We start from the raw sequence: 13,328 nt of genomic DNA, 5'->3' as shown, positions 1-13,328 counted from the left end.
CAAGTTCATCCGCTTCCTGATTGACACCGGCTCATCTGTGTCAATTATTTCTGAAGATCTATACCACCAATTCTTCGCTAAATGTTTCCCGCTTAAATCAACTGCAGTTCAACTATTGGACTATTCTAAGTCTCGGATTATAGTCCAAGGGTGTTTTGTTGCCACAGCAAAGTTCCACGACCGTACCGCCTGCATCCTGTTGTACGTTGTCTCGGGAGGCACAACGCTGCTGGGCCTGGATTCCATTGCCGCTCTACAAATGAAGATCAAAGGTGCATCGTTGGAATGTCTTTCCATGACACCTGATACGCCTCTGTTACCTCCTGAGCTACGTCCACACTTCGAACATCTCTTCTCCAAGGAACTCGGAGTTGCTCTTGGCTACGTGCACAGTCAGAGTGCAGGATTCCGTTTCTCCTGTTGCTTGCAAGCTCCGACGGCTGCCATTTGCCATTCGTCAGCAGGTGTCCGAGGAACTCCAGAAGCTTGAAGCTCAAGACATCATTGAACGGGCCGACGCTTCCAAGTGGATTTCACCCATAGTCGTGGCTCGGAAAAAAGATGGCTCCATCCGAATGTGCGTCCATTTGCGTGAGCCGAACAAGGCTATTGTGGTCGACAGTTTTTCTTTGCCTCAAACGGAAGAACTTCTGCATAGCTTGGCCGGGTCACAGCGTTTTTCGAAGTTGGACCTTGCCTCGGCTTACCATCAAGTACCACTTAGCCCTGAGAGTCGGGAATTGACCACATTCATTACCCACGATGGCCTCTTCCGCTTCAAACGAGTGTGTTTCGGCCTTGCTTCGGCGCCTTCGGCATTTCAGAAGATGATGCACTTAATTTTAAAAGAGTGCAAAGGTGTCCGCTTCTACATCGACGACATCATAGTCCTTGGCACCTCCCGACAGGAGCACCTGACCAACCTTCGTGCTGTTCTCGAGCGCCTGTCCCAAGCCGGACTCAAGCTCAACCACAAATGTGTCTTCGATGTTCCGAAGCTCACTTTCTTGGGGCATGTTGTCAGCGGTGAAGGCCTGTTTCCGCTTTCTTCTGCCATCGAGGCGATTACGAAGGCTCCGACACCATCTAACATTAGCGAGCTTCGCTCCCTCCTTGGACTGGCGGGTTTCTACTCCAAGTTTATCCCGCATTACTCCGACGTCGTTGAGCCTATGCGCGCCCTACTTCGAGGCAGCGACTCCGCCTTCACTTGGACTGCTGCTGCGGATTCAAGCTTCAAACTACTGAAGTCCATGTTGACGTCATGTGACGTGTTGCATTTTTTTGATCCTGCCCTTCCCGTGGTCGTAACGACTGACGCTTCCGGATATGGCCTTGGGGCAGTGCTTCAGCAAGACAACGACCATTCCCTTCAAACTGTTGCGTTTGCCTCCCGTACCTTGACACCCCAAGAATGAAAGTACTCTGTTGGTGAACGTGAGGCCCTAGCTTGCGTTTGGGCGTGCGAACGGTGGCACGTGTATTTGTGGGGCCGGCCTTTTGTTCTACGCACCGACCACAGTGCACTTGTCATTTTGCTGTCGACGAAAGGAACGGGCCATCGGCCGTTGCGAATTTCACGTTGGTCGGCTCGCCTGTTGTGCTACAACTACACTGTAGAGTACCGCAAAGGCAATGACAACTCTGTTGCGGATGCTCTGTCTCGCCTTCCCTTACCGACCACATCGTGCAGTGAGCCCAGTGAGTTCAACGCCAGTGACGACGACTTCGTCTGCCTGCTATCGCCAGCCGTGACTCTACAGGAGCTTCAAGAGGCAACCATCAGCGACGCGGCAGTTGCTCAAGCCATTCAGTTTACATCGGCGACATGGCCGGACAAGAAATCCCTACCGGAGAACCTTAGACCATACTATCTCCTGCGCTCGGAGCTGTCCGTCGTGCAAGGCGTCTTGTACCGAGGTGACAGGCTCGTCGTTCCCAAAGGTTTGCGACGACGCCTCATGGACATCGCGCACGAGTCACACCCCGGGATCAGCCGCACGAAAATTCGACTGCGAGAGCTCTACTGGTGGCCGCGAATGGACGAGCACGTCGAAGAAATGGTACGGACATGCGTCGTGTGCCAGTCCTGTGACAAATCGGCTCGTCCGGTGGCAGCTCCTCTGCAACCTGTCGCCTTCCCAGAGAAACCTTGGGATAAGATTGCCATTGATATCATGGGGCCTTTCGACCAAGCTCCCAGTGGCTGCCGCTTCGAGACTACTCTCATGGATTATTACAGTAAGTGGCCAGAAGTTGTCCTCGCTGATGCCATCACAACTCAAACCTTTCAAGAATTCCTGCTTGGACTCTTCGCTCGTGAGGGTTACCCTCAAGAGAATGTCTCTGACCACGGACCTCAATTTTCATCGATGGCCATGCAAACTTTCCTCCGCGAACGGGGGATACGCCAATTGCTACTCTTCAGTGTACCATCCCCAAGCTAATGGACTCGTTGAACGATTCAATCGAGTGCTTAAGTCCTACATTCAGCTAGCTCTGTGCGAGCGACGCGACCTACGTACAGCGATTGTGGACTACCTCGGTGTCTACCGCTGTACGCCCCATGCCACGACAGGAATTGCATCAGCTGTCCTACTTCATGGCCGGTTGCCCCGCACAAGACTTAACGTCGTAGGACTGCCGGATAAGTCCTTCTCAATGGATCCGACAAAAGCGCTTAAGCTTTTGCGGCAGAGGCTTGACGAGAAACAAGCGCAATACAAGCTCTATGCGGACCAGCGGAGTGGCGCCCAGTGTCGTGACTTTCAGATTGGCCAGTACGTGCGTGTTCGCAAACCAAATGTGCGAGGCAAACTGTCAGCTCGGTTTTCGGAGCCTCGGAAGGCTGTGGAGCAGCGTGGACCTGCATCTTATCTGCTGGATGATGGGCCAGTCTGGCACTCGTCCAAGTTTTCTGCGGTTCGCCCAGAAGTAGTTCAGCAGCAACTGTCCTCCTCAGCTCCAGCGGCCCTTTTCGCTAATATTTCGCCGCCTACCGACGGCAACCGAATGCCGCCGCCCAGTCCACAGTCCGGAACCGTGGTCCAGGGTCCTTCTTCGGACGCGCCTTCAATCCATATGATGCCAGACGTTCCGCCCGCTCTGGAATCGGCAGCCGCTCCTCAACCCTCGTGTAGTAAACCCACAGCGGCAACTGCGGCTTCACCTCCTGCTCCGCCTCGCCGAAGTACTCGCCAAAAGAAGCGGCCCGCATGGTTCAAGGACTATGACATCCGCTAGACATTTTTTTTTTTAAGTGCGGCGGAAATGTGATAAAGATGAAGTGTGGCAAGTGCGCTGCACGCACTCGCGCGCATGGGGGGAGAGAAGACGACGAAGTAGGAGAATACAGATCGGCTCGACCGTATGCTACGTGTACTGTTTCATTGCTAATTATCATTACTACGATGCAACACCTATCACCAACATTTCTGCGACTGCGCCATCACTATGGGGACGTCATATCACGGGGACATCGTCGCCTATTTAAGATGCTCCTCATCACCGCCTGCATCCAGTGGGCTCGGCACCAGCACATCGAAAACAGTGTTCTGGTACCCTTTTGCTTCATTGCGCACGTTTCGGCCGTCTTGCTGCCCGTGCAACCATCATGCGTCTGTTATGATTCCTTAAAACTGTCTCCATATAGAGCAAGCGACGTTTGCTTCGAAACTCTAGCACGTTGCGCCGTTTGCTTGATTAACCACCCCAGAGTGCCTACCACCATCGTTTCTGCGACCGCGCCATCACTATGGGGACGTCATAATACGGGGACATCGTCGCCTATATAAGATGCTTCTCATCGCCGCCTGCATCCAGAGGGCTCGGCACCAGCACATCGAACACAATGCTCAGGAAACCCTTTTGCTTCATTGCGCAAGTTTTGGCCGTCTTGTTGCCCGTACAACCGTCATGCCTCGGTTATGATTACTTCCAACTGCCTTCATATCGAGCAAGTGACATTTGCTTCGAGACTCCAGCAGGTGCCGCCGTTTGCTTGATTAAGCACACCAGCGTGAATATCATCACCATTTCTGCGACTGCGCCATCAATTTGGGGACGTCAGATCACGGGAACATCGTCGCTTATATAACATGCTCTTCATCGCCGCCTGCATCCAGTGGGCTCGGCAGCAGCACATCGAGCACAGTGCTCATTAAATAATTTGGTTCACTGCGGAGGTATTGGCCGTCTTGCTGCCCGTACAACCATCATGCCTCGGTTATGATTCCTTCCAACTGTTCCATATCGAGCAAGTGACGTTTGCTTCGAGACTCCAGCACGCACCGCACTTTGCTTGGTTAACCACCCCAGCGTGCCTATCACCACCGTTTCTGCGACGGCGCCATCACTATGGGGACGTCATATCACGGGGACATCGTCGCATATATACGATTCTACTCATCACCGCCTGCATCCAGTTAGCTCGGAACCAGCACATCGAAAACAATGCTCTAGAACCCTTTTGATTCATTGCGGAGGTTTAGGCCGTCTTGCTGCTCGTACAACCATTATGCCTGGGTTATGATTCCTTCCAACTGCCTCCATATCGAGCAAATGACGTTTGCTTCGAGACTCCAGCACGTGCCGCCCTCTGCTTGCTTAACAACCGCAGCGTGCCTAGAACCACCGTTTTTGCACTGCGCCATCACTATGGGGACGTCAAATCACGGAGACATCGTCGCCTATATAAGATGCTCCTCATCGCCGCCTGCATCCAGTGGGCTCGGCAGCTACACATCGAGCACAATGCTCAGGAACCCATTTTCCTTCATTGCGCAGGTTTTTGCTGTCTTGCTGCCGTACAACCATCAAGCCTCGGTTATGATTCCTTCCAACTGCCTTCATATCGAGCAAGTGACGTTTGCTTCTAGTATCCAGCACGTGCCGCCCTTTGCTTGATTAGCCACCGTTTAGTGACTGCGCCAAAACTATGGGGACGTCGTCGCCTATATAAGGTGCTCCTCATCACCGCCTGCATCCAGTGGGCTCGGCACCAGCACACCGAAAACAATGCTCTGGAACCCTTTTGCTTCATTGCGCAGGTTTCGGCCGTCTTGCTCCCCGTGCCACCTTCATGCCTTGGTTATGATTCCTTCCGACTGCCTCCATATCGAGCAAGCGAAGTTTGCTTCGAAACTCCAGCACGTGCCACCCTTTGCTTGCTTAGCCACCCCAGCGTGCCTATTACCTCCGTTTCTGCGACTGCTCCATCACTATGGGGACGTCACATCACGGAGACATCGTCGCCTATATAAGATGCTCCTCATCGCCGCCTGCATCCAGTGGGCTCGGCAGCAGCACATCGAACACAATGCTCAGGAACCCATTTTGCTTCATTGCGCATGTTTTGGCCGTCTTGCTGCCCGTACAACCATCAAGCCTCGGTTATCATTCCTTCCAACTGCCTTCATATCGAGCAAGTGACGTTCGCTTCGAGACTCCAGCACGTGCCTCCTTTTGCTTGATTAAGCACACCAGCGTGCCTATCACCACCATTTCTGGGACTTCGCCATCAATTTGGGGACGTCAGATCACGGGGACATCGTCACTTATATAACATGCTCTTCATCGCCGCCTGCATCCAGTGGGCTCGGAAGCAGCACATAGAACACTGTGCTCAGGACCCCATTTTCCTTCATTGCGCAGGTTTCGGCCGTCTTGCTGCCCGTACAATCATCATGCCTAGGTTATGATTCCTTCCAACTGCCTCCATAACGAGCAAGTGACGTTTTCTTCGAGGCTCCAGCAAGTGCCGCCCTTTGCCTCAAGAGCCTCCCCAGCGTGCCTATTGTGATAAAGATGAAGTGTGGCGCTGCACGCACTCGCGCGCATGGTGGGAGAGAAGACGACGAAGTAGGAGAATACAGATCGGCTCGACCGTATGCTACGTGTACTGTTTCATTGCTAATTATCTATACTATGATACAACATATTTTGGTGACGAGGATGCTGTTTTGATTCGGGACCTTCACGTGGCCTGCTCACCATCCGTCATGAGCTTTAATGGGCTTCAGCCACCACCACCCTTCTTGCCGACTCCTGGTCGTCCTGCCCTTCCATGGGAGCAATGGGGGCTGGCGTTCCGGAATTACATGCTGGCCTCTGGTGCCTCTACTCTGGGCGCGGACAGGCGGAAGGCCATCCTGCTGAATTGCCTCGGACTGGAAGGTCAGCGCATTTTTTATACATTGGCGCCGCCATCGTCCACTCCAGCGCCTACAGCTGCGCCTTCGCACTCCGGTGACGAGGCGCCCCACCTTGACGAATTTGATGCGGTGATATCCATCCTTTCGGAGCATTAGAAATCGTCCGTGAATGTAATCGCCGCACGTCATCGCTTTCGCCGTCGAGTTCAGGCTCCAGGAGAGACAACCGATGAGTACGTCGCTGTCCTTCGCAGCCTTGTCGGCGACTGCGGGTTTGGGACCATGGCGGACGATATGATCAGGGACCAGCTGGTGGAGAAGACCTCGAGTTGCCATCTGCGTGAGCGCCTACTCATGGAAGGCTCCTCCTTGACTCTGTCGCGCGCCATGCTCCTTGCTCGACAGTGTGAGCAAGCTTCCCGGGAAGCCAGGGAATTGGCTGAGAAGGACGCTCCAGTAAATCGTGTGAGATGCGAGCGCGGATCGAGACAAACACCACCTCACGCCCATTGCTGCAAGTGCCAAAGTCAACCATCCCAACCTGCTGCTGCAATACCAGAGCGCATGTGCTACCGCTGCGGTTCTACAACTCACCTAGCGAACAACTCTGCATGCCGAGCCCGCAACCGAAAGTGTCGTCGGTGCGGCAAGGTGGGCCATTTCGACTCTCTCTGCAAGTCGTCCGACCGTCCTGTTCAAGTTCAGCAAGTTGCAGATACTGCTGACACATCGTCGATGCCGGATGGCTCCAGCAGTGCGTCTATTATCAATGTTGAAAGTAAAAAAAAACGAAATTTTCGCCTCCGTCCTGATTGAAGGCAAGTTCATCCGCTTCCTGATTGACACCGGCTCATCTGTGTCAATTATTTCTGAAGATCTATACCACCAATTCTTCGCTAAATGTTTCCCGCTTAAATCAACTGCAGTTCAACTATTGGACTATTCTAAGTCTCGGATTATAGTCCAAGGGTGTTTTGTTGCCACAGCAAAGTTCCACGACCGTACCGCCTGCATCCTGTTGTACGTTGTCTCGGGAGGCACAACGCTGCTGGGCCTGGATTCCATTGCCGCTCTACAAATGAAGATCAAAGGTGCATCGTTGGAATGTCTTTCCATGACACCTGATACGCCTCTGTTACCTCCTGAGCTACGTCCACACTTCGAACATCTCTTCTCCAAGGAACTCGGAGTTGCTCTTGGCTACGTGCACAGTCAGAGTGCAGGATTCCGTTTCTCCTGTTGCTTGCAAGCTCCGACGGCTGCCATTTGCCATTCGTCAGCAGGTGTCCGAGGAACTCCAGAAGCTTGAAGCTCAAGACATCATTGAACGGGCCGACGCTTCCAAGTGGATTTCACCCATAGTCGTGGCTCGGAAAAAAGATGGCTCCATCCGAATGTGCGTCCATTTGCGTGAGCCGAACAAGGCTATTGTGGTCGACAGTTTTTCTTTGCCTCAAACGGAAGAACTTCTGCATAGCTTGGCCGGGTCACAGCGTTTTTCGAAGTTGGACCTTGCCTCGGCTTACCATCAAGTACCACTTAGCCCTGAGAGTCGGGAATTGACCACATTCATTACCCACGATGGCCTCTTCCGCTTCAAACGAGTGTGTTTCGGCCTTGCTTCGGCGCCTTCGGCATTTCAGAAGATGATGCACTTAATTTTAAAAGAGTGCAAAGGTGTCCGCTTCTACATCGACGACATCATAGTCCTTGGCACCTCCCGACAGGAGCACCTGACCAACCTTCGTGCTGTTCTCGAGCGCCTGTCCCAAGCCGGACTCAAGGTCAACCACAAATGTGTCTTCGATGTTCCGAAGCTCACTTTCTTGGGGCATGTTGTCAGCGGTGAAGGCCTGTTTCCGCTTTCTTCTGCCATCGAGGCGATTACGAAGGCTCCGACACCATCTAACATTAGCGAGCTTCGCTCCCTCCTTGGACTGGCGGGTTTCTACTCCAAGTTTATCCCGCATTACTCCGACGTCGTTGAGCCTATGCGCGCCCTACTTCGAGGCAGCGACTCCGCCTTCACTTGGACTGCTGCTGCGGATTCAAGCTTCAAACTACTGAAGTCCATGTTGACGTCATGTGACGTGTTGCATTTTTTTGATCCTGCCCTTCCCGTGGTCGTAACGACTGACGCTTCCGGATATGGCCTTGGGGCAGTGCTTCAGCAAGACAACGACCATTCCCTTCAAACTGTTGCGTTTGCCTCCCGTACCTTGACACCCCAAGAATGAAAGTACTCTGTTGGTGAACGTGAGGCCCTAGCTTGCGTTTGGGCGTGCGAACGGTGGCACGTGTATTTGTGGGGCCGGCCTTTTGTTCTACGCACCGACCACAGTGCACTTGTCATTTTGCTGTCGACGAAAGGAACGGGCCATCGGCCGTTGCGAATTTCACGTTGGTCGGCTCGCCTGTTGTGCTACAACTACACTGTAGAGTACCGCAAAGGCAATGACAACTCTGTTGCGGATGCTCTGTCTCGCCTTCCCTTACCGACCACATCGTGCAGTGAGCCCAGTGAGTTCAACGCCAGTGACGACGACTTCGTCTGCCTGCTATCGCCAGCCGTGACTCTACAGGAGCTTCAAGAGGCAACCATCAGCGACGCGGCAGTTGCTCAAGCCATTCAGTTTACATCGGCGACATGGCCGGACAAGAAATCCCTACCGGAGAACCTTAGACCATACTATCTCCTGCGCTCGGAGCTGTCCGTCGTGCAAGGCGTCTTGTACCGAGGTGACAGGCTCGTCGTTCCCAAAGGTTTGCGACGACGCCTCATGGACATCGCGCACGAGTCACACCCCGGGATCAGCCGCACGAAAATTCGACTGCGAGAGCTCTACTGGTGGCCGCGAATGGACGAGCACGTCGAAGAAATGGTACGGACATGCGTCGTGTGCCAGTCCTGTGACAAATCGGCTCGTCCGGTGGCAGCTCCTCTGCAACCTGTCGCCTTCCCAGAGAAACCTTGGGATAAGATTGCCATTGATATCATGGGGCCTTTCGACCAAGCTCCCAGTGGCTGCCGCTTCGAGACTACTCTCATGGATTATTACAGTAAGTGGCCAGAAGTTGTCCTCGCTGATGCCATCACAACTCAAACCGTTCAAGAATTTCTGCTTGGACTCTTCGCTCGTGAGGGTTACCCTCAAGAGAATGTCTCTGACCACGGACCTCAATTTTCATCGATGGCCATGCAAACTTTCCTCCGCGAACGGGGGATACGCCAATTGCTACTCTTCAGTGTACCATCCCCAAGCTAATGGACTCGTTGAACGATTCAATCGAGTGCTTAAGTCCTACATTCAGCTAGCTCTGTGCGAGCGACGCGACCTACGTACAGCGATTGTGGACTACCTCGGTGTCTACCGCTGTACGCCCCATGCCACGACAGGAATTGCATCAGCTGTCCTACTTCATGGCCGGTTGCCCCGCACAAGACTTAACGTCGTAGGACTGCCGGATAAGTCCTTCTCAATGGATCCGACAAAAACGCTTAAGCTTTTGCGGCAGAGGCTTGACGAGAAACAAGCGCAATACAAGCTCTATGCGGACCAGCGGAGTGGCGCCCAGTGTCGTGACTTTCAGATTGGCCAGTACGTGCGTGTCCGCAAACCAAATGTGCGAGGCAAACTGTCAGCTCGGTTTTCGGAGCCTCGGAAGGCTGTGGAGCAGCGTGGACCTGCATCTTATCTGCTGGATGATGGGCCAGTCTGGCACTCGTCCAAGTTTTCTGCGGTTCGCCCAGAAGTAGTTCAGCAGCAACTGTCCTCCTCAGCTCCAGCGGCCCTTTTCGCTAATATTTCGCCGCCTACCGACGGCAACCGAATGCCGCCGCCCAGTCCACAGTCCGGAACCGTGGTCCAGGGTCCTTCTTCGGACGCGCCTTCAATCCATATGATGCCAGACGTTCCGCCCGCTCTGGAATCGGCAGCCGCTCCTCAACCCTCGTGTAGTAAACCCACAGCGGCAACTGCGGCTTCACCTCCTGCGCCGCCTCGCCGAAGTACTCGCCAAAAGAAGCGGCCCGCATGGTTCAAGGACTATGACATCCGCTAGACATTTTGTTTTTTTTAAGTGCGGCGGAAATGTGATAAAGATGAAGTGTGGCAAGTGCGCTGCACGCACTCGCGCGCATGGGGGGAGAGAAGACGACGAAGTAGGAGAATACAGATCGGCTCGACCGTATGCTACGTGTACTGTTTCATTGCTAATTATCATTACTACGATACAACACCTATCACCAACATTTCTGCGACTGCGCCATCACTATGGGGACGTCATATCACGGGGACATCGTCGCCTATTTAAGATGCTCCTCATCACCGCCTGCATCCAGTGGGCTCGTCACCAGCACATCGAAAACAATGTTCTGGTACCCTTTTGCTTCATTGCGCACGTTTCGGCCGTCTTGCTGCCCGTGCAACCATCATGCGCCTGTTATGATTCCTTAAAACTGTCTCCATATAGAGCAAGCGACGTTTGCTTCGAAACTCTAGCACGTTGCGCCATTTGCTCGCTTAACCACCCCAGCGTGCCTATCACCACCGTTTCTGCGACTGCGCCATCACTATGGGGACGTCACATCACGGAGACATCGTCGCCTATATAAGATGCTCCTCATCGCCGCCTGCATCCAGTGGGCTCGGCAGCAGCACATCGAACACAATGCTCAGGAACCCCTCTTGCTTAATTGCGCAGGTTTTGGCCGTCTTGCTGCCCGTACAACCATCATGCCTCGGTTATGATTACTTCCAACTGCCTTCATATCGAGCAAGTAACATTTGCTTCGAGACTCCAGCACGTGCCGCCTTTTGCTTGATTAAGCACACCAGCGTGAATATCATCACCATTTCTGCGACTGCGCCATCAATTTGGGGACGTCAGATCACGGGAACATCGTCGCTTATATAACATGCTCTTCATCGCCGCCTGCATCCAGTGGGCTCGGCAGCAGCACATCGAGCACAGTGCTCATTAAATAATTTTGCTTCATTGCGCAGGTTTTGGCCTTCTTGCTGCCCGTACAACCATCATGCCTCGGTTATGAATCCCTCCAACTGCCTTCATGTCGAGCAAGAACGCTTGCTTCGAGATTAGAGGAAGTGCCGCCCTTTGCTTCCAGAGCCAACCCAGCGTGCCTATCACCAACATTTCTGCGACAGCGCCATCACTTTGGGGACGTCACATCACGGGGACATCGTCGTCTGTATAAGATGCTCCTCATCGCCGCATGCATCCAGCGGGCTCGGCAGCAGCACATCGAACACAATGCTCAGGAACCCCTTTTGCTTAATTGCGCAGGTTTTGGCCGTCTTGCTGCCCGTACAACTATCATGCCTCGGTTATGATTACTTCCAACTGCCTTCCTATCGAGCAAGTAACATTTGATTCGAGACTCCAGCACGTGCCGCCTTTTGCTTGATTAAGCACCCCAGCATGCCTATCACCACCGTTTCTGCGACTGCGCCATCACTATTGGGACGTCACATCACGGGGACATCGTTGACTATACAATATGCTCCTCAACGCCGCCTGCATCCAGTGGGCTCGGCAGCAACACATCGAACACAATGCTCAGGAACCCCTTTTGCTTCATTGCGCAGGTTTTGGCCGTCTTGCTCACCCGTACAACCATCATACCTCGGTTATGATTCCTTCCAACTGCCTTCATATCGAACAAGTGACGTTTGCTTCGAGACTCCAGCATGTGCCGCCCTTTGCTTGCTTAACCGCCCAAGCGTGCCTGTCACCACCGTTTCTGCGACGGCGCGATCACAAGGGGGACCTCACATCACGGGGACATCGTCGCCTATTTAAGATGCTCCTCATCACCGCCTGCATCCAGTGGGCTCGGCACCAGCACATCGAAAACAATGTTCTGGTACCCTTTTGCTTCATTGCGCACGTTTCGGCCGTCTTGCTGCCCGTGCAACCATCATGCGTCTGTTATGATTCCTTAAAACTGTCTCCATATAGAGCAAGCGACGTTTGCTTCGAAAGTCTAGCACGTTGCGCCCTTTGCTCGCTTAACCACCCCAGCGTGCCTATCACCACCGTTTCTGCGACTGCGCCATCACTATGGGGACGTCACATCACGGAGACATCGTCGCCTATATAAGATGCTCCTCATCGCCGCCTGCATCCAGTGGGCTCGGCAGCAGCACATCGAACACAATGCTCAGGAACCCCTTTTGCTTAATTGCGCAGGTTTTGGCCGTCTTGCTGCCCGTACAACCATCATGCCTCGGTTATGATTACTTCCAACTGCCTTCATATCGAGCAAGTAACATTTGCTTCGAGACTCCAGCACGTGCCGCCTTTTGCTTGATTAAGCACACCAGCGTGAATATCATCACCATTTCTGAGACTGCGCCATCAATTTGGGGACGTCAGATCACGGGAACATCGTCGCTTATATAACATGCTCTTCATCGCCGCCTGCATCCAGTGGGCTCGGCAGCAGCACATCGAGCACAGTGCTCATTAACTAATTTTGCTTCATTGCGCAGGTTTTTGCCGTCTTGCTGCCCGTACAACCATCATGCCTCGGTTATGAATCCTTCCAACTGCCTTCATGTCGAGCAAGAACGCTTGCTTCGAGATTAGAGGAAGTGCCGCCCTTTGCTTCCAGAGCCAACCCAGCGTGCCTATCACCAACATTTCTGCGACTGCGCCATCCCTTTGGGGACGTCACATCACGGGGACATCGTCGTCTGTATAAGATGCTTCTCATCGCCGCATGCATCCAGCGGGCTCGGCAGCAGCACATCGAACACAATGCTCAGGAACCCCTTTTGCTTATTTGCGCAGGTTTTGGCCGTCTTGCTGCCCGTACAACTATCATGCCTCGGTTATGATTACTTCCAACTGCCTTCCTATCGAGCAAGTAACATTTGATTCGAGACTCCAGCACGTGCCGCCTTTTGCTTGATTAAGCACCCCAGCATGCCTATCACCACCGTTTCTGCGACTGCGCCATCACTATTGGGACGTCACATCACGGGGACATCGTTGACTATACAATATGCTCCTCATCGCCGCATGCATCCAGTGGGCTCGGAACCAGCACATCGAAATCAATGCTCAGGAACCCATTTTGCTTCATTGCACCGGTTTTGGCCGTCTTGCTGCCCGTACAACCATCATTCTTCGGTTATGATTCCTTCCAAC

The sequence above is a fragment of the Amblyomma americanum genome, chromosome 6, assembly GCF_052857255.1.
Source record: "Amblyomma americanum isolate KBUSLIRL-KWMA chromosome 6, ASM5285725v1, whole genome shotgun sequence".
NCBI classification, from domain to species: Eukaryota; Metazoa; Arthropoda; class Arachnida; order Ixodida; family Ixodidae; genus Amblyomma; species Amblyomma americanum.
This window is presented reverse-complemented; position numbering follows the sequence as displayed.